Source organism: Ursus americanus, chromosome 13 (genome assembly GCF_024610735.1).
Source record: "Ursus americanus isolate L20-20 chromosome 13, mUrsAme1.1.p, whole genome shotgun sequence".
NCBI lineage: Eukaryota > Metazoa > Chordata > Mammalia > Carnivora > Ursidae > Ursus > Ursus americanus.
Genome location: NC_142139.1, coordinates 36,491,627 through 36,515,199, shown reverse-complemented (window position 1 = coordinate 36,515,199; position 23,573 = coordinate 36,491,627). Strand labels below are relative to the sequence as shown.

At 40.6% G+C, this 23,573-nt stretch overlaps 1 protein-coding gene across 1 annotated transcript in view; it reads left to right on the top strand.

The window, feature by feature from the left end:
* The window catches only part of LOC123793232 (uncharacterized), a 48,079-nt gene that overhangs the window by 18,580 nt on the left and 5,926 nt on the right, over positions 1-23,573 (top strand). The window contains exon 3 of the mRNA XM_087866496.1: positions 268-373. The gene's annotated coding sequence lies outside the window, so the exon portion shown is untranslated. The remainder of the gene's footprint in view (positions 1-267; positions 374-23,573) is intronic.

The following is a 23,573-nucleotide window of genomic DNA, read 5'->3' as shown; positions in this document are numbered from 1 at the left end:
ATAATGTCTTATGTATTTTATATTTAAATTAGTTGTATTATATGTAAATTTACATAATACATATTATATGTGATTATATATTATATACATACATATTATAATAATATATATTGTGGAGGCCACATAATCCAATTTACTGCTGATTTAAAGAAAAAGATTTTCCTAGTCTTAACTAACAACTCTTTCTTCAAGAAGAGGTTAGGAACGTTACAACTCATCTCTTTGCCGCTATTTTCATCACTTTTTTCTTTTTCTTTTGCTTAACAGGAACCCATTACTCATGCTTTTCAAGCTTTTCCATCACCTTTAATAGTGGAGAAGAGTGAACATGTCCTTCCCAGGGGTCTGAAATAGAACCTGAAGGTACTACAAGGTAGAAATTTCTTTAATTTCATGTTTTTTAGAAGTTTTTATTTAAATTCCAGTTAGTTAACAGGCAGTATAATACTAGTTTTAGGTGTACAGTACAGTGATTCCCACACCTCCATGCATCACCCAGTGCTCATCAGGACAAGTGCCCTTCTTAATCCCCATCACCTATTTCACCCATCCCCCCTCCAACCTCCCCTCTAGCAACCATCAGTTTGTTCTCTATAGTTAAGAGTCTGTTCCTTGGTTTGCCTCTCTTTAATTCCCCCATTGCTTGTTTATTTTGTTTCTTAAATTCCACATATGAGTAACATCATATGGTATTTGTCTTTCTCTGATTGACTTACTTTGCTTAGAATAATACTCTCTAGGTCATTGCAAAGGCTAGATTTCATTTTTTTAAATCTCATTTCATGTTTTCTTTGAAGAATTTTTTGAAACTTTGCCATCTAGTTATATATACACACATATATAATGTAGAAAATTGAAACAAATATATCTGCATATATTTAATTTAAATTAATGTATCAGTAAATCTGGTAAAATTGTTGCCATATATTTCTTGTGGCTTTGAATATACCCCAAGACATTGCCACTTATTTTATGGACCAAATTTGAGATGCCGGGCATGCAGATTTCCTAAATATCTTTCAGCCAACAAGTATTTACCTATTATTATTTGGCACTAAGCACTTGAGTTAACTGTGGGGAATGTGGCATCCTGATTTCTGTCTCTGTACCTTCACCTGTGTGGGCCCCTTGTTTAGAATGCCCAACCCCCTTTCTTCTCACCTGTTCAAGTCCTGTCTGTGGGTGTATCTCCCAACCCACCTCATTCTGATTTCCTACAGTTCTGAGAAGAACTATTTCTCTCTTGGATAGGGACAGCAACCTTCCCTCAGGCACCTAGCAATAAGTTGGCTGAATGGGGGGATATAAATTTCAAGGCGTCTTCTTAAAACTAGTGCTGATATGTACATTAACATCCCAGCAAAGGGTGTTTCTTATACCAGCTAAGCTGAATTTCCCGAATTAGTTGAGTAATTCCTGCCCCTTTCATCGCTCCGGTAAATATGCAAGGGGGCACAGGGTCTATGTCTCTTTCCTGAAGCACAACCATGGTGTGGCTGCCTGTGTTCCTCATAAGCAGTTGGATGGTACGAACTTGGGGGTACTGGGTGCATCCAGTTTTCCTTGTGCCGTTTCTTTGATCCTACTCTGTGTGATACCATCCCGGTTGTCCTCAACAGGGGCTATTTAGGCATTTATTCTTACAAAGACTTATCTTATTATTTAAATGTTTTCTGTGTCTTTGTAGACAGTGACCAGGCTGTCTTCTACTTTATTTAAAAAGGGATCTAGGGGCACCTGGGTGGCACAGTCGGTTAAACGTCTGACTCTTGGTTTCGGCTCAGGTCATGATCTCAGGGTTGTGAGTTCAAGCCCCATTGGCTCCGTGCTCAGTACAGAGTCTGTGGAGATTCTCTCTCCCTCCCACTCATGCTTGCTTTCTCCCTTTCTCTCTAAAATGAAACAAAGCAATCTTAAAAAAATAAAAATATATAAAGGTAGATCTAGCACAGTTCTCAGCGGGAAGACACTCTCAACAAGTGCCTGGTGAGTGGGAGAGTGAAGAGTACACATTTCAGTTGTACTATTTTGATAGTGGAATAATGTCTCTTATGATTCTCTCATACCTCTTATCCAGCGTGTATGCTATTGCTCATTTACTCTTACATGCATTAAGTATGATGCTCAACTCAATAAGATTGAATGAATGAGAGAATGAATAAGTTAATGAATGAACGAATTATAGGAATAAGTGTTAAAGTTCAGGCTTTCAATTCCTGTATCCCCAATGATACCTTTCCTTCCTCCATTTCTTTCTTTCTTTCTTTCTTTCTTTCTTTCTTTCTTTCTTTCTTTCTTTCTTTCTTTCTTTCTCTCTCTCTCTTTCTCTCTCTCTCTTTCTCTTCCTCTTTCTTTCTCTTTCTCTTTCTCTTTCTCTTTCTCTTTCTCTTTCTCTTTCTCTTTCTCTTTCTCTTTCTCTTTCTCTTTCTTTTTTTGTAGGCTCCATGCCCAGTATGGAGCTCAAGGGGGAGCTCAAGACCTGAGATGAGATCAGGAGTTGGCTGCTAAACTGACTGAGCCACATGTGCCCCTTTCCATGATACGTTTTCTGACTGTTCCAGGTCTCAGTGTTATTCCCTATTCTGTATCATTCATTAGTGGTTAAAAGAGGCTACCATAAATGGTTGGTTATATTCCATGTTTGTATTCTATACACTCAACTAAATTTAAAAGGCTAGGACTTTTAGGTTTTTAATCCATTTTGAGTTTATTTTTGTGTATGGTGTAAGAAAGTGGTTCAGTTTCATTCTCTTGCATGTTATTGTCCAATTTTCCCAACACCATTTTTTTTCCCCATTTGGTATTCTTTTTTTTTTTAAATAATAGCATGCTCAATGTATATTAGTTGCTATTGATAATGAAATTCTGGAAGTAAAAGAAACAATGAACTTCCAAGCTATTGTTCCATTTTGCTTTGACCTTTCTTTGTGGTAGAAGGTTCTTGAGTCTGAAGTAGTATCAGTAGCAATTTATATGATTGTATCAAGTGTGGATTTTATTTTAATTATGCTGAACTAAATGAACCTGAGAGTAAACACAGCTTTTTTCTTGCTACAAGTAAGAAATTAAAAGTTGCTTTTATCATATTTACCGTGGTGGATGATCAAGAGTACAGGGGCTGTATGGAATAGAAAAAAGAGCTCTGTACCAGGAGTCAGAGTTTTCTCCAGATGTGTATTTTAGGCCACCATTTTGTGTCTCTGCTACTTGTGAAATGGGAAAGGAGGTAGTACGATATGGCATAGTGGTTTTTAAGAACTTAAAAAAAATGGTAAGTTTTGTTGAAATGCAATCTTAGGGGAAAACCATCACATAATGACATTCAGATAAAGCTGCTGGGGCCCCTTGAAACACTAGAAGCCACTGGTATAGTACAAAGAGTACTCTTTGGAGCCAGACCAATCTTACTACTTCTGCGCTTTGAGATCTTCGGTAAGATATCATCTCTCTAAGCCTCAATTTCCTTAACTGTAAAATGGAAATAAGAAAGAAAACAACCTAAGAGGGTTGACATAAGCATGAAATGAGATAATACATGCAAAGCTCTTAGCATAGAGCCTGTTATATTATAAGTACTTTCCCATGCAGTGGACATTTCTGAGCTGCTTTGTTCGAAATACTTTACTTCCCTCTGACAACTGCTCCTTCCTTCCCCATCTACATGTTACAGCAGGAGCAGTGATATTATAACATGACCCAGTCTGCTGGCCAATGAGTCCTTCCTCAGCATGTCTTGGACTAGGCACCAAGAGATAGAGCTGGCATTTGAGGAAGTGTAAGAAATAAAATTCAGGAGGGGCACCTGGGTAGCTCAGTCAGTTAAGTGTCTGCCTTTGGCTCAGATCATGATCTCAGGGTCCTGGGATCAAGCCTTGTGTCGGGCTCCCTGCTCAGTGAAGAGTCTGCTTGTCCCTCTCCCTCTGCCTCTCCCTGCCTTGCTTGTGCACATGCGCATACTCTCTCCCTCTCTCTCTCTCTCTCAAATAAATAAAATCTTAAAACAAACAAACAAACAAACTTGGGTGTTGTCAGCAGTTAGTACAGGTTTCCTGCAGGGGAGCAAGTCAGTCTGTGGAGAGGCAGATAAAGAAGTAGGTAAGTGGAGGGGCGCCTCGGTGGCGCAGTCGTTAAGAGTGCCTTCAGCTCAGGGCGTGATCCCAGTGTTCTGGGATCGAGTCCCACATCAGGCTCCTCTGCTGGGAACCTGCTTCTTCCTCTCCCACTCCCCCTGCTTGTGTTCCCTCTCTCACTGGCCGTCTCTCTCTCTCTCTGTCAAATAAATAAATAAAATCTTTAAAAAAAAAAAAAAGGAGTAGGTAAGTGGAGACCAACAAGAGAGGCAAGACACCGAGAGAGGTGATGGTGCTGGAGTTTTTGTTTTTGAGGATTTCTTTTTTTTTTTTTTTTTAAAGATTTTATTTATTTATTTGACAGAGATAGAGACAGCCAGTGAGAGAGGGAACACAAGCAGGGGGAGTGGGAGAGGAAGAAGCAGGCTCATAGCAGAGGAGCCTGATGTGGGGCTCGATCCCGGAACTCCAGGATCACGCCCTGAGCCGAAGGCAGACGCTTTAACTGCTGTGCCACCCAGGCGCCCCGTTTTTGAGGATTTCTGAGACCTAATCTCATTCTGGTCCTCAGTTCTTTGAGGAATCCTAGGATCAATAAATTCCTCCTTTTCTAAGCTAGTGTGCTGGATGTTGCTATGACTTCTTGTTAAGCTGGGAATTACATTTCCCAGAATCCTCTTCTGTGCACAGGTCTGAGTTAGAGTTGGCCAGCGAGGAACTTCCAAGAGATTTGGAAGGTTGAAGATAAGCCAAGACCATTATTTTCAGAAGAGCATCCTGGTCAGATAGACAGACATAGAGGCACCCTGGGTCCTAGCTTACTCTGGCCCTCCTCTGCACTGTCCAGTTTCCAACTGCTGGCCCTTCTCATCCAAAGCAGGCAGAGTTCTTTCCCATCCCCTTATGCAGAAACTTGGCTTCAGGCCCACAGAGGGAACATCTTCCCCCTTCATAATCCCACTGAAGCAGCTGCATATAGTTGCCTCATAGATTTCCCTGCAAGCTCCAACTTACCCACTCACGCCAGGGCTTTTTGAGAACGATTTAGTGACTCTCTCTCAAATCCTTTGACCTTCATTTCCTCAGCTACTCCCATATTTGTGTGTGGTCTATTTCCTATAATAAATCTCTTATTCCCATAATACTCTAGTGGCTCTGCTTCTCTGATTGAAGCCTGATTGCTACAGCCAGTTTGTTTTTCTTTCACTTGTATACAAACCAAAAGGAGATCGATCGATCGATCGATCGATCTATCTATGTATATTTTAGATTTTTCACATTTCTTAAACAAAAAAAAACCCCTCCACAGAATAAAGAGAAATATCAAGGTAACACTTTAAAAAATACATAGTTTTTGGAGCAAAACATTCATAAATATTCTCACATTATTCTTTTTTATACATAAACAATGGGTTGATGATAACTCATGGTGATTTCATTAAAATTGCCCAATATGCCCTGAACCTCTTGAATCAAACTGAGGAAAATTGATGTGACTTTTGCCTCTTCCAGAGATGTAGGTAATAACGCCTTGAGGAAGGTACATTAGGAGGACACCAGTGTTGCAGGAATTTTCTGCCTTTAGTGCCCGCAGTTCTTCATCCCTCAGCTTCGAAGAATGAAGAGGTAGACCAGGCAGAGTGGTGGGCAGCAAAGCAAAGTTTATTGAGCGATAGTACAAGCTCCCAGAGAAGGAGGGGGGCCCAAGAGGGTTGCCCCTGAGGTTTCTAAGTTTAGGGGTTTTTATGAGCTCTTTTGCAGAACTATCTTGAGCAATCAGGGGTGTGCTGAGTTGTGCCAATCAGGGCTTTGATCATGTATCTGTCTACCCATGAAGTTAATGTCAACGTGCTGATGGTCTTTTTTGCTGACATCTGGGGGCTTAGGTCTTAACTGCCCCTTGTCTGTGATAGGGACAAATGCCTTGTGGTTAATTGTCTTATTTTAGGATATTTTGCAGAAGCCATTTCTTCAAAGGCTGCAAAACAGAATGCTAGTGTGGTCCTGTCTAAGCTGCAAAACAGGATGTTAGTGCTATTTTATCTTAGCTGTCCCAATGCCATACCCTCTTCTTGGGGACCCTGACCCTGACTATCCAACTAACTCCTAACACTAGGGCCTGGGGCAAAGAGGATATGCCTTAAACATGGAATTAGTGACAGTGACTTCTCCTTCATCACTATGGATTCAACCAGAAAAGCAGAAACACTAGGATACACCCACACACACCCACACACACACACATTTGTTACAGAGATTTGAACTTATGCAATGGTGGGAGCTAGTTAAATAATTTTTGTAAGGCTGTTTGTCTTTGTGTCCGAGGCTCCAGCTCAAAGTTCCAATCTCCTTAAGCCTTTAGATACTTCCTCCACAGTATACCGGGAAAGTTCTTCAGGCAGAGGGAGACTAACCTCTTTAAGCACAGTTGGAAGAGCTGCTTCTCTTGGCAGTGAAGGCTCCACAGAATTTGGTGTTCCAGCTACCCAGCTTCATTGGAAACTGCCCCTATGTCTCCATTTCAGTTTTCCAAGGTCCTAGTCATTTAGGGCTTGTTAAGATATCCCGTCTAAGGCGAAGGACAAGTTGTGGCACGTGGCCTGTGTCAGTTTTCTATTGTGGGGTAAGGAATTACCAGAAAGTGGCTTACACTAATCCACATTGATTATCTCATACTTTTGATAAGTCAGATGGCTGGATTCTCTGCTCAGGTATTCACTGGGCTGAAATCAAGGTGTCGGCTAGCAGTTGTTACCTGCACTGGGCCTTTAGCTGCCGTCCTCTTTTTGGAAGCTTTTCTGGATATCCTCCCTTGTTAGTGGCCACATGTGGGAGAGTGTGCTGCTAGAACTTTTAGAAGTTCTTCAAAGTAAATGCAAATATTAGGTGTGGGGGACAGAGAGTTGAGAGGAGGAGTAACACACCTGGGTGGCCAATGAAGGAATTTCAATAAAATGATCTCTAAGATGATGCCTGTTGGCACAGGCAGGACACATTTTAATAACAAGCTAGTAAAATTAATTATATAAAAACTTTTTTTGATAGCAATTAATTGAAGTCTAATTTCTTTTTCTCAAAGCAAAAAGAGAATTTGTAGATGTAGTCGGAAAGTTCAGAAGTTCAGGAACTTCAGATATGGCTGGATCCAGGGGTTCAAATGATTTTGCTGAGACTCTTCTCTCATCTCTACTAGCTCTTTCCCAGCCCTCCTCTCATCCTTTGATCTTTAACCCTTAATTTATAACCCCTAACTCCTACTGTGGACCTTAATTGTAGCACAAAGAAGTATTTCTTGTTATTTCTTAATAACAGTTACAATTAACGATTGGCTTGGCTCCAGCCACCTGCCTGTTCCTGAATCTGTGCTGTGAAGGGGGTACAAGGTGGTCTAATTGGCCAGGTCTGGGCTATGTGTTTATTTTTGTAGCTGGGCTAGGGGTGGGGGAGTTGGTGGAAGGCTTGGAGTAGGATGAGGGGTGGCTCAGGCCCACCCAGGCTGTAAGGAATGGGACCTCGACAGGAAAGATGAATGCTGTTACCAGGTGAATTGGGGGGCTGGGCGATATTGGGCAAGCAGAAGGAACAATGTCCTCTACGGTTAGCAGTTGACTGATTGTGGTATTTAGTGTGTACGCAAGGTCATGTGTGGGATAGGGAGGGTAGAGAAGAAATAAATGCCTTACCCATGGGTTTGATTTACTTTTGTCTAGCTGGGGACAGAGTTATAATTCCTGATCATTCAGAAAATCTTAAAAGTATAATTTTTAGAGAAATGATAATGCCCTGAGGGAGTTATTTTGTTCATCTTTTTTTTTTTTTTAAAGATTTTATTTATTTATTTGACAGAGAGAGAGACAGCCAGCAAGAGAGGGAACACAAGCAGGGGGAGTGAGAGAGGAAGAAGCAGGCTCCTAGCAGAGGAGCCTGATGTGGGGCTCAATCCCAGAATGCCGGGATCACGCCCTGAGCCAAAGGCAGACGCTTAACGACTGCACCACCCAGGCGCCCCTATTTTGTTCATCTTCTTATACCCAACTTCACAGTATCTTGTTCATGGTGCCATTTCCCCCATTACCCTGGTGCAGTAAAGGAATTTTCTTTATCCTTTTTTCTCCCTGACACTTCAGGGAGGGTCTGCAATAGGGCCTTGTCCCCTATACCCTCTCCTTAGGTCATCTGTCTACAGTCACAGCACACCTGCCCAGTCTTGCTTCTGCCCTATGCTCACCCACCCCAGGACACTCTCCCTGCCCTTCCTCTCACAGCTGAATCTGACATGTTTGCTAAGACTCAGCCCAGGTCCAACGTCCCATGTGAAGATCTCCCTATTATTCACCCTTATCTATCTTTGGACTCACATAGGACTTCCTCTCTGAGCTGTTATACACTTCTACCTACTGTCTTGTGTTTGTAGTTATCTTTTCATATATAGACGTTCTGTGTTCTCAGCTCACTTTTAAGCAAAGGAAAAGACATTTGCCGTAGCTATGTGACTTCAGAAAATCTCTCTGAGCATCCATTTCCCCATTGGACAAGAGGCAGCTACGATGTAGAGTAGTGGAAAGGATTAACCGAGATACTGTGAAGGAACTCTCCCAGGGCCTGGTACTGGATAGGAGTGTGATGATTAGTACTTGAGGCAGTGCTGAGTGAAGGAAAGAAGCCCCATCACTCTCATTCCCCATGCTCTTCAGCATCTGGTATGCTCCCCAAAGCTTTCATCTGAAAATGAAGATTTAGTTCAATAAGCATTTTTAGGTTGAGTTCCCTCAGAGGCAGATGCTGAGACAAAGATGTAAATATGAAGGTTTATTTGGGAGATGACTCCAGGAAGTGCAGAAGGGGCGTGGGAAGGAGAGGTAGGGAAGGGAGGGAAGCCAGTGCAGGGTGTGAGGGGGTATTAATGGGCAGCTGGGGCTCCAACCCACTAGGAACCTCTGGGAGACCTTGTAGCACATGCTCAGAATTATCTCCCAGTGAGAGACGGAGAGAGGAAGCTGGTGTCTTTATCCCTTAAACTATATCCGGCCCTGATTGCTGACTGCTGGCACCAACTTAATTTCCCTACACTTCTGGCCTGTTTCTACCCATGGTTGAGTTTCTGCGGTGGAGAGAGCTCTGAGGCAGAGAAATCCAGAGAACTCCAGGGTAGGGTTGCCAGATTTAGCGAATAAAAATACAGTATGCCCAGTTAAATTTGAATTTCAGATAAACAACTAAGAATGTTTTAGTGTGTGTGATGGGCTGACTTATGTCCCCCCTCAAATTTATATGTTGAAGCCCTCGCCCTCAGTACCTCAGATTGTGTTTGGAGATAGACCCTTTAAACAGACAATTAAGAGAGAATGAGGTCATTAGGGTGGGCCCTAATCTAATATGATTGGAGTCTTATAAGAAGAGGTGATTAGGACACAGATAGGTGTAGAGGGAAGACCGTGTGAGAAGTGGACATCTACAAGTGAGAAAATGGACATCTACAAGCCAAGAAGACAGGATTCAGAAGAGACCAATTTTCCTGACACTTTGGTCTTGGACTTCTAGCCTTCAGAACTGCGAGACAATAAATCTCTGTTGGTTAAGTGCCCTAGTCTATAGTACTTTGTTATGACAGCCCCACTAAAGGAATACAGTGTATGTTACAATATTGCATGGGACATACTTATACTAAATAATTGTTGCTTATTTGAAATTCAAATTTAGTTGAGTGTTCTACATTTTATCTGGCAACCCTAACTCAGGGGCTTGTTTAAGGAAGAACAGAGCACAATGTCTGCATTTATTGAACATCTACCATGTGTTTAAAGTGGCATTTACTGTGGAAATACAGAATTAATGAATAAGTCTCCAGACTTTGCTTACCTCTCAGTGTTACAATTAGGCTTGAATGAAGAATGTATATGAAATTGCTTTGAGGGGCGCCTGGGTGGCACAGCGGTTAAGCGCCTGCCTTCGGCTCAGGGCGTGATCCCGGCGTTATGGGATCGAGCCCCACATCAGGCTCCTCCTCTATGAGCCTGCTTCTTCCTCTCCCACTCCCCCTGCTTGTGTTCCCTCTCTCGCTGGCTGTCTCTATCTCTGTCAAATAAATAAATAAAATCTTAAAAAAAAAAAAAGAAATTGCTTTGAAGATTATAAAGTGCTACACAAACAAATAATACAAAATAAATCATTTTTTACTTAGTTCCTAACACTCCCAGAAGAGTGTCTGGTACATAATAGCTGCTCAACAAATATTTGTTAAATCAAATGGAGTTACTATTATAGGCAATCAATCAATGTTTGTTTATTTGCTGATTAATGTCATAAGACTCAGGCAAAGCTGTTTTAATACCTTCCCAGAACCTAGCCATGCTTATTTTTGGAGACTCGCCTCACATCAGACCATTGATATTAAAATGAATACCTCATCTAATAATCCATGGGAATATATATAAATGGGATTAAGAAGATGTGGTCCATATATACAATGAAATATTACTCAGCCATCAAAAAGAACGATTTCTCAACATTTGCAGCGACATGGATGGGACTGGAGGAGATAATGCTAAAAGAAATAAGTCAAGCAGAGAAAGACAATTATCATGGTTTCACTCATTTATGGAATATAAGAAGTAGGAAGATCGGTAGGAGAAGAAAGGGAAGAAGAAAGAGGGGGTAAACGGAAGAGGGAATGAACCATGAGAGACTGTGGACTCTGGGAAACAGAGGGCTTTAGAGGGGGGGGGAATGGGATAGGCCAGTGATGGGTATTAAGGAGGGCATGTATTGCATGGTGCACTGGGTGTTATATGCAAGTAATGAATCATGGAACTTTATACCAAAAACTTGGGATGTACTGTATGGTGACTAACATAATATAACAAAAAATTATTATAAAAATGTAAATAAGTGTATTTTCTGAAAGCACTTTTTGAATTTAAGAATTTTTTATAATTTAGTTTTTGAAAAGATTTGTCTACAGGTAACTCTCTTAAAATTAGCCTGATTTCTTAATTTGAGGAGTGAGGGGCACGTGAACTTGACTGAAAAAAAAATTATTTTCATTAACTTCAAACTGAAATTTGGCTTTTTCTTTAATTATGAATCTATGTCACATCTCATATTAATATAACAATATCTCTCTTACCAATAGAAGTCACAGATACATTAATTTATTATAGTAATAGATATTTCAAAATACCATTTATGTCAATATAGTGGTTATTAAATCTGCTACTAATGCTAATCTCATTATTTAATGGATTAATCAATTAGCACATGTATTACCAGTTAGTTTTTAAAAAGTATTTGAAAATATTTTAAATAGTTGGTTTCCTTTGTAATGTATTTAAGAAGATTATTTTGGGAAGGTTTCCAGAAGCTTCACTAGACTTCCAAAGGGATCTATAGCATAAAAACTATAGAGATCCTATTAGTACCTCATGGATAAAACAGCTCAGGTGTGAGGCTCAGGTGTCTCTGGCCTTATACTGCTGCTTTGTTCTTTTCTGGAAAATAGGAGGCACTTCTCAGGCTCAGAAGAATATAATTGCATGCAGGTGCAAGAGAAAAGTCAAAGTATGTCTAAACTTTACTGGAAAAATTACCAAATGGAGAGTCGAAGGATTGGATCTAATACAGGTTACCTTTACTGTCCTGCAACACATGCATTTGTTCACTGAGTCAACCAACATTTGAGGGCCTACTATGTGCCAGAGCCTGAGCATGGGCTTTGGAGAAGGGTTTGGTCCCTTCCGGTCACTCGTCAGCTGAGTGAACTTGAACAAGTTATTCCATATGTCTAAGCCTTAGTGTCATACTCTGTAAGAGGGAGATACTGATCATTAATCTGATAGGGTTGTTGAAAGGATTAGGTAAGAGAATGGGTGTGAAGTCCTAAAAACACATAATAAATGATTATAGTTACTATGAATCACCATTTTGTCCACAAAGTCTTGCATCAATGGTATTGTTAGCTGTGAAAGAAAAACATATAAAATTGTCTTTACTTTTAGGGGAAACAATTACAAAAAAATACATTTCCCTTTTAAGAGTGGAAATGAGCCTGGGGTATGTGGGTGGCTCAGTAAGTTAAATGTCTGTCTTTGGCTCAGGTCATGATCCCGCAGCCGGCTCCCTGCTCAGCGGGGATGTGCTTCTCCCTCTCCTGCCTACCATTCCACCTGCTTGTGCTCTCCCTCTCTCTCTCTCAAATACATAAATAAAATCTTAAAAAAAAAAAAAGAATGGAAATGAGTCTGATTGACTAGGTTCTTGTTGGCTAAAATTTGACAGCTACGGAAAAATCTTATGACAAGTGCCATCTTTTCTTTTTGGTCTTTTAATGGTGCTTATTGTACATGTGGCACAAAGCAGAAAAGAATTCTCCCAGGGCTGATAAAATATTTAGTTTACTTTATCACCTATTAAAGGTATTTTTGCCCCTTAAATGCTTTTGCTTTTGAAACATTGTTCAGATAGTTGGAAAAGTCATAAGAAGGGAGATTATGATAATATCTAGATGCTCAAGTTTTATCAGTGTGTCTCAATGACTCATCAGTAACCTTGCTAAAACCATTCTTAAGGTCTATTATTTTAGAAACTATAAGGAGATCTATTCATAATCATGATTTAAGAGAGCCACTCTACAGTTCTTTTTCCTGATACTTTATTTTCTGAAAGCTTAAACACTAGGCTTTCTTTTATTTTGGTGTGTAATTTTGGTCATTCACATGCATAAACCGTTGTAAAAACAGTAATCACCACCAGGTTGCGCTGTAGTTCCACAGTGGAAAAAACAGGCTAGGGTCTGTGAAGAATTCTCACAGGTCTTAGCTAGCCATATTATTTCTGGTTTTTGAAGCCCGGGGTGGTGGCGGTGGCCGGAAAGGGGCGGGGCACACATATTTAAAAGGAAAAAAAAGACTTTGCTGAAAATAAAGAATTTTAAATTCACTATAATTTAGAAATTGATGTTCAGCAAAAAAGGTTTTCTCTGAGATCATGGTCGTAGTTAACTTCTAGAAAAAATTGCACCAACCCAGTCCTGTTAGTTAAAACTATTTTGTTGATGGAAAAATACATTTTAAAACTCTGTCAAAATTTTTGTTTTCTATATTCTCTAGTTGTTGATGGATAGGACTATATTTTGAGGTATTATGATGAGGTATATTTTATTTAAAATTATATCAGTATCTTTGATATAAATCAGGCTTTAGAAAATATATGAACATTTCAATTTGAAAGCAACTTTTTTTCTGGAATAAAGCTCTTTTTTTTCTTTTCTGCTCTTGTTTTTCCCAAATGTCAATATTTATGAGTCAGGGGTTGTGGGAAATGTTACCTAGGGCTAACAAGGGGCCAGAGTTTGCCCTCTTCTATCCCAGGGGAGTTGAGTATGAGTGCCAGAGGGCAGTGTTTGGCTGGAAGGACCCAATCCCTTCTTTCTCTGTACCCTGTGGTCTGCCCTTTGAAGTGAAAGAAAATTCTGTACTCAGCTCAGCTTCATAAGACATCAATTTAAGATGAGCAATGCATACAAGTTTCTGTATATCCTTTTAGCATAGAAACAGACACAAACTTACAGAAAACAAACCAAAAAAGCTGGAATTATGCAATTTATTTTGAACTTTTGAGAGCTCCTCAGATAACATATTCACAAGTCTAAATTCCTGGATAAGATAATTTTTTTGGCCACATCACTGTCAAAACATCAGTCACTTCAGGTTTAACCCCTTTTAGGATTTGAGTGGTGTTAGTTTGGGTGATGAACGGAAAAACAGAAGACAATGAGAATGAAACCCTGCAGAAAAAAGGTAAGAATCTCACAAAATATTAGTAAATTATGGAGCCTATATTTATTTTGAAAATGGATTGCTATCCATTAGGATAACGAAAAAAAATTCATTACTCAAACCAGGTGCTTTATTTTAGTTTGTTTCCTTTCAAACTGTCAGTCAGTAGGGGCTCAACAAGAAAATAAAAGGTAAAAATGAACAAGCTTCACTAGGCAGAATAAACTAGGAAGTAATTGGAAAATCGAGGCCATCAACAACAACAACAACAAATCAGAAACACCCTTAAAAACAAAAAAGTCACCAGTTAAATATGTCTCTAAAGTCAAATGAAATGCCCTGATGTTGATTCTCAATTTCCTCTTAGGTTTTATTTGAAGGATCTCCTCTTTATCCTTTTCCTAAATTAAATCTTTAAACCATTACCTCCATAGATGATTAAGGCTGCAAGGGTTTTTTTTAACTCAGGATCATGATTTTTTTCCTTCACTTTATTCACTTCAACAATTCTTTATTTAGCTTGCTTTATTTTTATATGTCCCACCCAAACACTTAACCAGTTCAAGCACTTAACTGGTTTCCAAAGCCTCCTTGTATAAATAACAGGATAAAACTTCATCAAACATTTTATTTTCCCAGATCAGGAGGTAATTGCACTATTTCATTTTGCGGAAAAGTACAACAAAAGAATTATTGAGATTAATGAAAAAAAGTTAAGGGGAATGATAACATCAGTTTTTTGGGGGGAGAAAAAAACCATATGAGTGTGACCTTTGACTTTTTTCTCTGCCCCTGGTCAGCTTCTTCTGAGTGCGTTTCTCCCACTTGCCAGTGGTATGCCAGCATTCTGCTGTTTAAATTCCCTAAGCCTCAGTTTCTTCATCTATAAATGGGGCTAAAAATATTTACTTCAGAGATGTGGAGAGGATGAAATCAGTAATATGTTCAGTTCTTGTGTACAATAGGTCCCCAGCGTGCAAGAATTTCCTTCTCCCTTTCATCAACAGGAATACAAAAATAAAACACAGATTTACCTATGTTATTTATCTCTACATGGGTGAAATACAAAACTTGTTTAAATTAATTTGTTCAGCGCCTAATGTTCTAGTACATGCTATTCTTGCAACCCAGCTATAAACATGCTTAATGAAATTAGCTTTGGAGGGATGTCTGGGTGGCTCAGTCAGTTAAGCGTCTGCCTCTGGCTCAGGTCGTAATCTTAGGGTCGTGGGATCGAGCCCTGAGTCAGGCTCTGCACTCAGTGTGGAGTCTGCTTGGGAGTCTCTTCCCTCCCTCTGCCCCTCTCTGCCCCCCCACTCAAACAGGCACATGCTGTCTCTCTCTCTCTCTCAAAAAAAAAAAAAAAAAAAGAAAAGAAAATTAAAAAAATAAAGTGCTAGGGATACCTGGGTGGCTCAGTCGGTTAAGTGTCTGCCTTCAGTTCAGGTCATGGTCCCAGGGTCCTGGGATCAAGTCCCATATCCGGTTCCTTGCTCAGTGGGGAGGCTGCTTCTCCCTCTGCCTTCCTCTCCCCCTGCTTGTGCTTTCTCTCTCTCTGACAAATAAATAAATACAACCTCTTTTTAAAAAAGAAATTAGCTTTGGAAGCAAGACTTTGAAACCAGAAGTATAAATTCTAAAGAGCAGAGTTAATTTTTTAATATTTTGTTAATATTCATTTGTACATTGAATATACTTTTATCTGTTGTGCATAGCATATACGTTCACTTCCAGATTGTATAGCCATATGAACATTTTGTTTTGGAAGACATCATGAAAGCAGAGTTCTATGAAGTTATTTCAGGTTTTGCCCTCCAGTTCACTCCAAAGATCGAACTGTTAAATTAAATTATATCCTGGAGTAAGCTGAAAAACACCCAACTCCCATATTTAATCACCAATAACATGGGGTTTCTGTGAAAATCAAATAGGATAGCCATTTTTCTTAAAAAAAAAACAACACAAAACAAAACCTTCCATGGGGTGCCTGGGTGGCTCAGTTGGTTAAGTGTCTGACTTCTGGGTCAGGTCATGATCTCGGGGTCCTGGGATCAAACCCTGCCTATCTGGCTCCATGCTCAGCAGGGAGTCTGCTTCTCCCTCTCCCTCTTCCTCTGCCCCTCCCCTACTTGTGTTCTTTCTGTCTCTCTCTCAAATAAGTAAATAAAATCTTAAAAAAAAAACAACAACAAAAACCCAAACCCTCCATGTATTCACATGAAAGTCCTCCTTTTCAGAGGAGTGGCTTTGGAGATCTAGACACTTTTTTCAACCATACTGCTGTTGTTCTAAGTGTTTCAGAAATTTTTTTGGAATTGCCATTGAAAATAATTAAGGAATCATATTAAAGAAAAAGCTAGTCTTCTTATATTTTAGTCACTTCTTATTTAGACAAAAGCAGTTTTATCCAGTTAATTACCATCTGCTTTACTGAGTGATTTGGTTGTTTCTGAAAATGAAGCTTATACCGATGAGAAACATATGTCTTTAACCTTTGGGAACATTTGAAGCAATTCCCTCAGTGTGTGAAGGAAGGCAGTTCCTAACTGGAGTTCCAAAATCATTTTGAGCAATAGCAATATCCTTGGCATGTTGCTACCTATTTAAGGGAGACACCATTTATTTGTATGGATAAATTCAGGTGTATTTGTTAAAATCCAGTGACTTCGCCTTGTAGGCATGTCTTCTGAATATAAATACCTATGCTGTTGAATAGGGATCCTTTTGGACTGACGGACCCCACAAAAAGAGAAATGGTGTTATTTAAAAAAGAATTGTGAATTTTTAACCAGAGTCCACTGTGTTCAGTTACAGACCTCAGAAACTTCCAAAAAGAAGGAGAAAAATATAGAGGCTTTTGTGCGCAGACCAGGCCTATGGTCTTCCTTTCATCCTCACATGGAATTGTTTATGGAGTTACCAAAGCTTGTGTATATGATTAAATCTAAGCTAGTCATCATGGAATAAAATTATAAAGACTACGTGGTCCATATTTTGAAACAGAAGCAGGAAAACAACATGAACTCATTTGAGGATGAATCTAGACTTTGATCTTGGCAAAAACATAAATAGTAACAGGATAGAAATAAAGACTAAAAATATTTGCAACCTATTTGCATTTGGTTATTAATAAAAAGAGATGCTGAGTAAAAAGGAAGAGCTGAGAAAGTAAAGCTTTCTGCTTAGGTACGTTTGTTAGACCAAAGAAAGCTGTGGGAGCTTGTAGCACATAAAATCCGTGGCACAGCCTAAAACCCTCAAGTGGGGCCTCCAGGGCTCCAGTGTTTCAGAAAGACTCCTGCGGCCTGAGCCCTGCTGGCATGCCATTCTCAGACCCTTTAGACTGGGGGGCTGCCAAACTGCTCGTTTCCCATAAAACTTAGCAGACTTGTAGTCTGGGCTGGCCATCTGCACAGCACATTCCCAGTAAAGCTATGTATCCTTTCACATTACCCACATTGTAGAAACCAGTATCCAAGCAAACCTGGGATCCTTTGATAATTCAGTAGCTGTGCTGTGTGAAATGTGAAGGCAGTATCTTTGACTCACATTTGATTAGGAATGTTCTTTTTCTGGAAATGATTTTTTGGAATTGAAATGGTGTCCATTTCTTTTTCCTATAAATACTGTCTTTTTAAATAAAGCCCATGAATAATTCACTTTGCTGCCAGAGATGTGCTTGCTTTTATTTTCATCAAGACCTAAAGTGTCAGGGGACAAACATCCTCATGTCCCTCAGGGCTGTATGACCTTATGACTCCCATGGTTTTGCCAGGTCACTTGCAGGGAAGGAAGGCCTCTCTGATGGGGGAAATGGACTCTCTGAAGTGTCCTCACACCCTCCATCCTGGCCTGATGATAGGTTGTGTTTGGCTGCCTCAAACCTCTATGGCAAGAAAAGAATAACATAAAGTGGAATGTCTGGGGAGAGATGGATCACAGATAAGTTCCCCAAGTTTTGGTAAAATGAAATAGTTAAATAGAAAGTTGGTGTAATCTTTTTAAAAAAGATTTTTATTTATTTAAAAGAGAAAGTGGTAGCAAGAGAGATCACAGGGGGAGAGGGAGAAGCAGGCTCCCCACTGAGCAGGGAGCCCGATGCAGGACTCGATCCCAGGACCCTGAGATCATGACCTGAACCAAAGGCAGACACTTAACCAACTGAGCCACCAAGGAGCCCCAGAAGCTGGTGTAATTTTAAAGATTCCCCAAAATATTTATAGCACAAAATATATTCTACTTTCCATTTTCACCTTCTAACATTCTTTAGCTAAGTGAAGGAAGCCAGAAGGTCACATAGTATATGATTCCATTTATATGAAATACCCAGAATAGGAAAATGCATAGAGACAGAAAGCAGATTAGTGGTTACCAGGGGCTGGGGAGCAGGGAATGGGTATGGGATTTCCTTTTGAGGTGTTGCTAAAGTTCTGGAAATAGATAGTGGTGATGGCTGTGCGATATTGTTAAGGTACTTAATCTTGCTAAATTATTCATTTTAAGATGGTTAAAATGATAAATTTTATGTTATATGTATTTTACCACAATACAACAGAAATTTTTTTCTTAAGTACAAGTTAAATGGAATAGGCAGAATAATCGTTAAGTCATTTGCACTCATGATTATCTTTGTAGTAATTTTTAGGGCAATCAAGCAGTCTCTTAGGCTCTGATTATTGGACCAGATCAGAAAATTGTGATAAACAGGTGAAGCTAGGGTAAAACATGTGAGGAACAGATGAGAAATCAGGTCAAGGTAGATTGACTTGGTGTGATGCTTAATTTTATATGTCAGCTTGACCTGGCTCCGAGGTGCCCAGATATTTGGTTAAACATTCTATTTGAGTATGTCTGTGAGGATGTTTCTGAATGAGGTTAACATTTGAATCAGTAGACTAAGTAAAGCAGATTGTCCGCCCCAGTATGAGTGGGCCTCACCCAATCTGTCAAAAGGCCTGAATAGAATAAAAGGCTGAGAAAGAAAGAATTTTCTCTGCCTGACTTTTAGCTGGCACATCAGTCTTCTCCAGCCTTTGGACTTGGACTCAGAGTGAAACATATGTTTGGTTCTCTTGGGTCTCCCAACTTGCCAAATACAGATCTTGAGACGTCTCAGTCTCCATAACTGTGTAAGCCAATTCCTTATAACCAATCAATCTCTCTCTCTCTGTGTCATTCATATATATATGAATATATGAAGTGGGGGTGCTATTGTAACAAATACCTAAAAATGTGGAAGATGCTTTGGAACTGGGTAATGGGTAAAGGCTGGGAGAGTTTTGAGGTGCATGCTAGAAATATGGACATTAAGGGCGATTCTGGGAAGTCTCAGATGGAAATGAGGAACATCTTATTAGAAAATGGAGGGAAGGTGATCCTTGTTATGAAGTGGCAAAGAATTTGTGTTCTGGTGTTTTGTGGAGGGTATAACTTGTGAGTGATGAAATTAGGTATTTAGCTGAGGAGATTTCTAAGAAGGTGTTGAAGGAGTGGCTTCTCCCCTGACTGAGGAATGAGAGAACAGAGAGGTGAGAGAAGGGTAAAATGAGAGAAGACACAGATGAATTTCAGAAGGAATTATTATGCAAAAAGGAACCAGAACTTGAATATTTGGAAAATTCTCACCTGTCCATATTGCAAAAAATGACAAAGCATGTTCTGAAAAGAATACCAAGGGAATGAATATACTATCACTTGATAAAAGTTATGGGATTATAGAAGAAACCCTGCCAATTTGAACTGAACAGTTAGAGAGGGGACAAAATGAAGAAAGGGTGCCAGACTTCTTGGATTCTGTAAGATAAGACCATAGACCTATTTGGCTGTGAATGTGTGCTATTCGTCAAGGAAAGGGAAGAATGACCGGGAAGGAGATCCCGAGATCATGAGGACTACCACACTCATCAGGGGTGCAGAGGCAAGACTGTCTCTTTCTCAGTTTCAAAGGGTAGGGCTTTCTCTCTTGTTTCTTTGTGCCAGAAAGATCCCATCCATGCCTCAGGAGTAGAGCTGCCTTTTGGAACCTTAGGAGCCCCCCCCCCCCCCAAACATTGAGGTGCAACTCCTGTCTGGCAAAGCGTTGGAAGTGGGACTGCTGTCGCAGTGGGTTCTGAAGGCAGGGCATCAAACCAAAGAGGTTTTTTTAAGTCTTAAGATCTGATGGAATTTGCCTTGCTAGGCTTTAGATAGGACCACCACTCTTTCCCTCTTTCCTGTTTCTCCCTCTTGGAACAGGACTGTTTGTCCTATGCCTGTCCCACCGTTGCACTTTGCAAGCACATGACTTGTCTGGTTTCATAGGTTCACGGCTGGAAAGGAATTTTGCCTCAGGATGAATGTCTCTCAAGTTTTACCCATATCTGATTTAGATGATATTTAAATGAGACTTTGGACCTTAGACTTTAGAAGTTGATGCTAGAATGAGTTAAGACTCATGGGGCCGTTGGGATGGAATGAATGTGTTTTGCTTGCAAAAAGGACATGACTTTTGAGGGGCCAGGCGTGGAATGTTATGGACTAAATATTTGTGTCCCCCTCCCCCTCAATTCATATGTTGAAGCCTTCACCTCCAGTGTGATGGTATTTGGAGTTGTGGCCATTGCAAGGTATGTAGATTAAATGAAGTCATGAGGGTGGGGACTTTATGATGGAATTAGTGCCCTGAGAAAAAGGAGGAGATTTCTTGCTCTCTCTGAGCCCAGAGGAAAGGCCACGTGAAGATGCAGCCCCATGGCACCTGTCTGCTGCTGAAGGAGAGGAGCTCTTACCACTCACTGATCCTGCCAGCAACTTGGTTTTAGTTCCCAGGCTCCAGCCTGTGACAATAAATTCCCACTGAGCACCCAGTCTATGACATTTTGTTATGGCAGCTTGAGCTGACTAAGATGCGTGGTGTGTCTCAGTAGGAAAGGGACAAAACAAGAATGAAGGTGTGTGCGAGTTTGGAGCACATTGAAGGCAAACCTGCTTTCTTGAGTCTGTTCTGGGCTGGTCGTGCCTTGGAACAGGAGATTTTAGATTCAAGCAACCATGTGAGTTTATCAAAGTGGCAGTCCCTCTTTCCAAGCCTGTCCTCATCATAAGTTTACCAGCATGGGAGCCATGCCCTCCCCGGTGCTAGTCATTAAACAAGGCGGCTGAAGCATCACCTGTCCAGATTATCCCCAGGAGACCAAAATCAATCAGGTGAATATGTGCTTGAAATTCTCTGACAGAGATGATCATGTTCTTCCACCCAAATTCCCGGTGGTTAATGCACCACGAGGTATCTGGAGTCATTGCAACTACGCTTGTTTACTTTACTGCTGATCGCTCCCTGCGTTCTTGCTGCTGGGAGGTGAGGTGTGGGCGAGAAAGATGACCAGTCACGTGTTTGCATGGAGAAAAACAAAACTCCCCACTGCACACCTATTTTCAGCAAATATTTAGGGTCAAAGGACTACTTGGTATTTGTCTCTGGGGAAATGCTATTGGTTTGAATGAGTACCCCGAAGGGGACATTTCAGAAGTAACATTTTATAGAATTATAAACTAACCAGGTGGCAAATCTGACAGAGATTTCCTTTTGTGAGCTCCCTGGTGGTACAGGCAGCAGCGTGGCCCTCGTAGTCCAGCCCTTGCCTTGTCTTCCTGGTCTTGCCTCCTCTTCATCCTCTCCCCTCCCCCCTCCCTGCCCCTACGGGGGGCCCCCTTGCTGCAGCCACATTGAACGACAGGGGTCCTTTGAAGAGTCTGTACTTTGCACATGGATATCCTTGGCCTGGAAGTTCTTCTTGCTTTTCTGTTTGGCACAATCCCTTCAACCTCCAAACACCCTGTGACATTTTACGAGCTCTAAGAAAGCTCAGAAATCACATCACACTGGCCTGCAATGACTGCTGGAAACAACTCTTCGGAGAATCTAATTTGGCTTTCTTCCTGGATCTTTTCTTTAGATCCATTTGAATTCTTAATGGAACTTGGTAGAAAAACGCCCATTAAAGCATTTTGTAAGATCAGATTCCCTGCGGATGGCTGACCTCAAGGACACTGGCTTGGTTGTGTAAAGCACAGGGAGAGAATCCGGAACGTCCGAGTTCTGGCATAGCACGCCTGAGCCGTTGTCTATGGAAGCTACAAAGGGAGCTTCAGAATGTGCATTCTCCTGACCCAGCCAGGGAAGCCTGAGTACGGTTCAGGCAAGGGGAATGGAGAAGAAAAAAGAAAGCCCATCGCTTGTGCTATTATTATCTACCTCTGAACAGTGAGATCAAAGTGGTTTGTTTGTTCAACTCATTTGTTTTTCAGTGAAACACTTGTTTGTTTTGTTTTGAGGTAGTTCCTTTGGAAGGATTAAGGGCAAAGCAGAGGGAAATTACTTGTTTCTTCCATGTAATCTGCTAATAACTATAAGTTTGTTATTGTCTTTTGGTTCCCACAAGAGGTTTGTATTCGTGTGTGTGTGTGTGTGTGTGTGTGTGTGTGTGTTTATTGAGATGTGGGGAGACAGGGAGCTGAATATCGAGGAACTGAACCTTGAGAAAGTAAGAGAAGGAAAATAGGGCATGCTATGGCAGAAAGTGAAATAAGGGGAAATAAATACAGCGGTGTCTGGGAAAAGAGATGAGAAACTCACGAAAGACAGTGGGGAGAAAACTAAGGCATGTAACACAGTCAGTCATGAGAAGTCAGAGCTGAGTTGGATCTTTTTTTTTTTTTTTTTAAGATTTTATTTATTTATTTGTCGGTGGTAGGGAGAGTGAGAGAGAGCACACAAGCAGGGCGAGTGGCAGGCAGAGGGAGAAGCAGTCTCCCCACCGAGGAAGGAGCCCAATGTGGGACTTAATCCCAGGACCTCAGGATCACAACCTGAGCCCAAGGCAGACACCCAAGGGACTGAGCCACCCAGGTGTCCCAGAGCTGAATTGGATCTTAAAGAATACTGAATTCATCCTCGTTATTTCAAAGATGAGGGAACTGAAGTCGGGAGGCTATGTGAATTAACAAGTTGGTTAAGGTGAGAGCTAAGGCCAGCACTGGGGGCTCCTGTCTTTTTGAAGTATGTGGCTGCATGTGGTGGATGGAGGTCAGGAGGAGAGAGTCTGAGCCAAAGACAGGACAATGATGTGATTTTCCTATTCCATATTGTTAAAGAATAATATTTTCAAGTGGCAAAATCATGCCTCTGATACAAATATAAAATGAACATGCATCATGGATTTTATTTAACTTACTAATTGTTAAGGAAAACAGTAAGATGTTACTGGTTGAAAAACTCCAACGTGACTTACATTCATATGTATAGACAGCTAAAGCATATGGAAATGATTTAACAAGTAAATATGACACGGTGTAGATTTTAACCCATTAATTACTGAGGGAGTGTGAGAGAACGTGTAACTGGTTGAAAGGTGAATTTAAAGTACCACCCAATTATATAGGAAAGTGGGAATGCATTCTATCGAACACAACTAATTTGCACTTGTATGTAGAAGAATCATTTGTATTACTTTCAGCTTTCTACAAATTACTGAGTTTTAAAATAGCTCAAAAAGGATAAAAGGCGGAGATAGCCAGGAAGGGTATGTTAAAGAGGACACTCAGTAATCTTTTTTTCCTTTCCAAAGTCTTGCACAGTTTTTCCCTACAGGAGTACCTCACTGGAGCTGAAGGAGACATTCCCTCACCTCTTTTGGCTTGCAACATTGGTAGCAGTGCTGAAATCAGCCTGAGAAAATGGGAGGAATCAAGG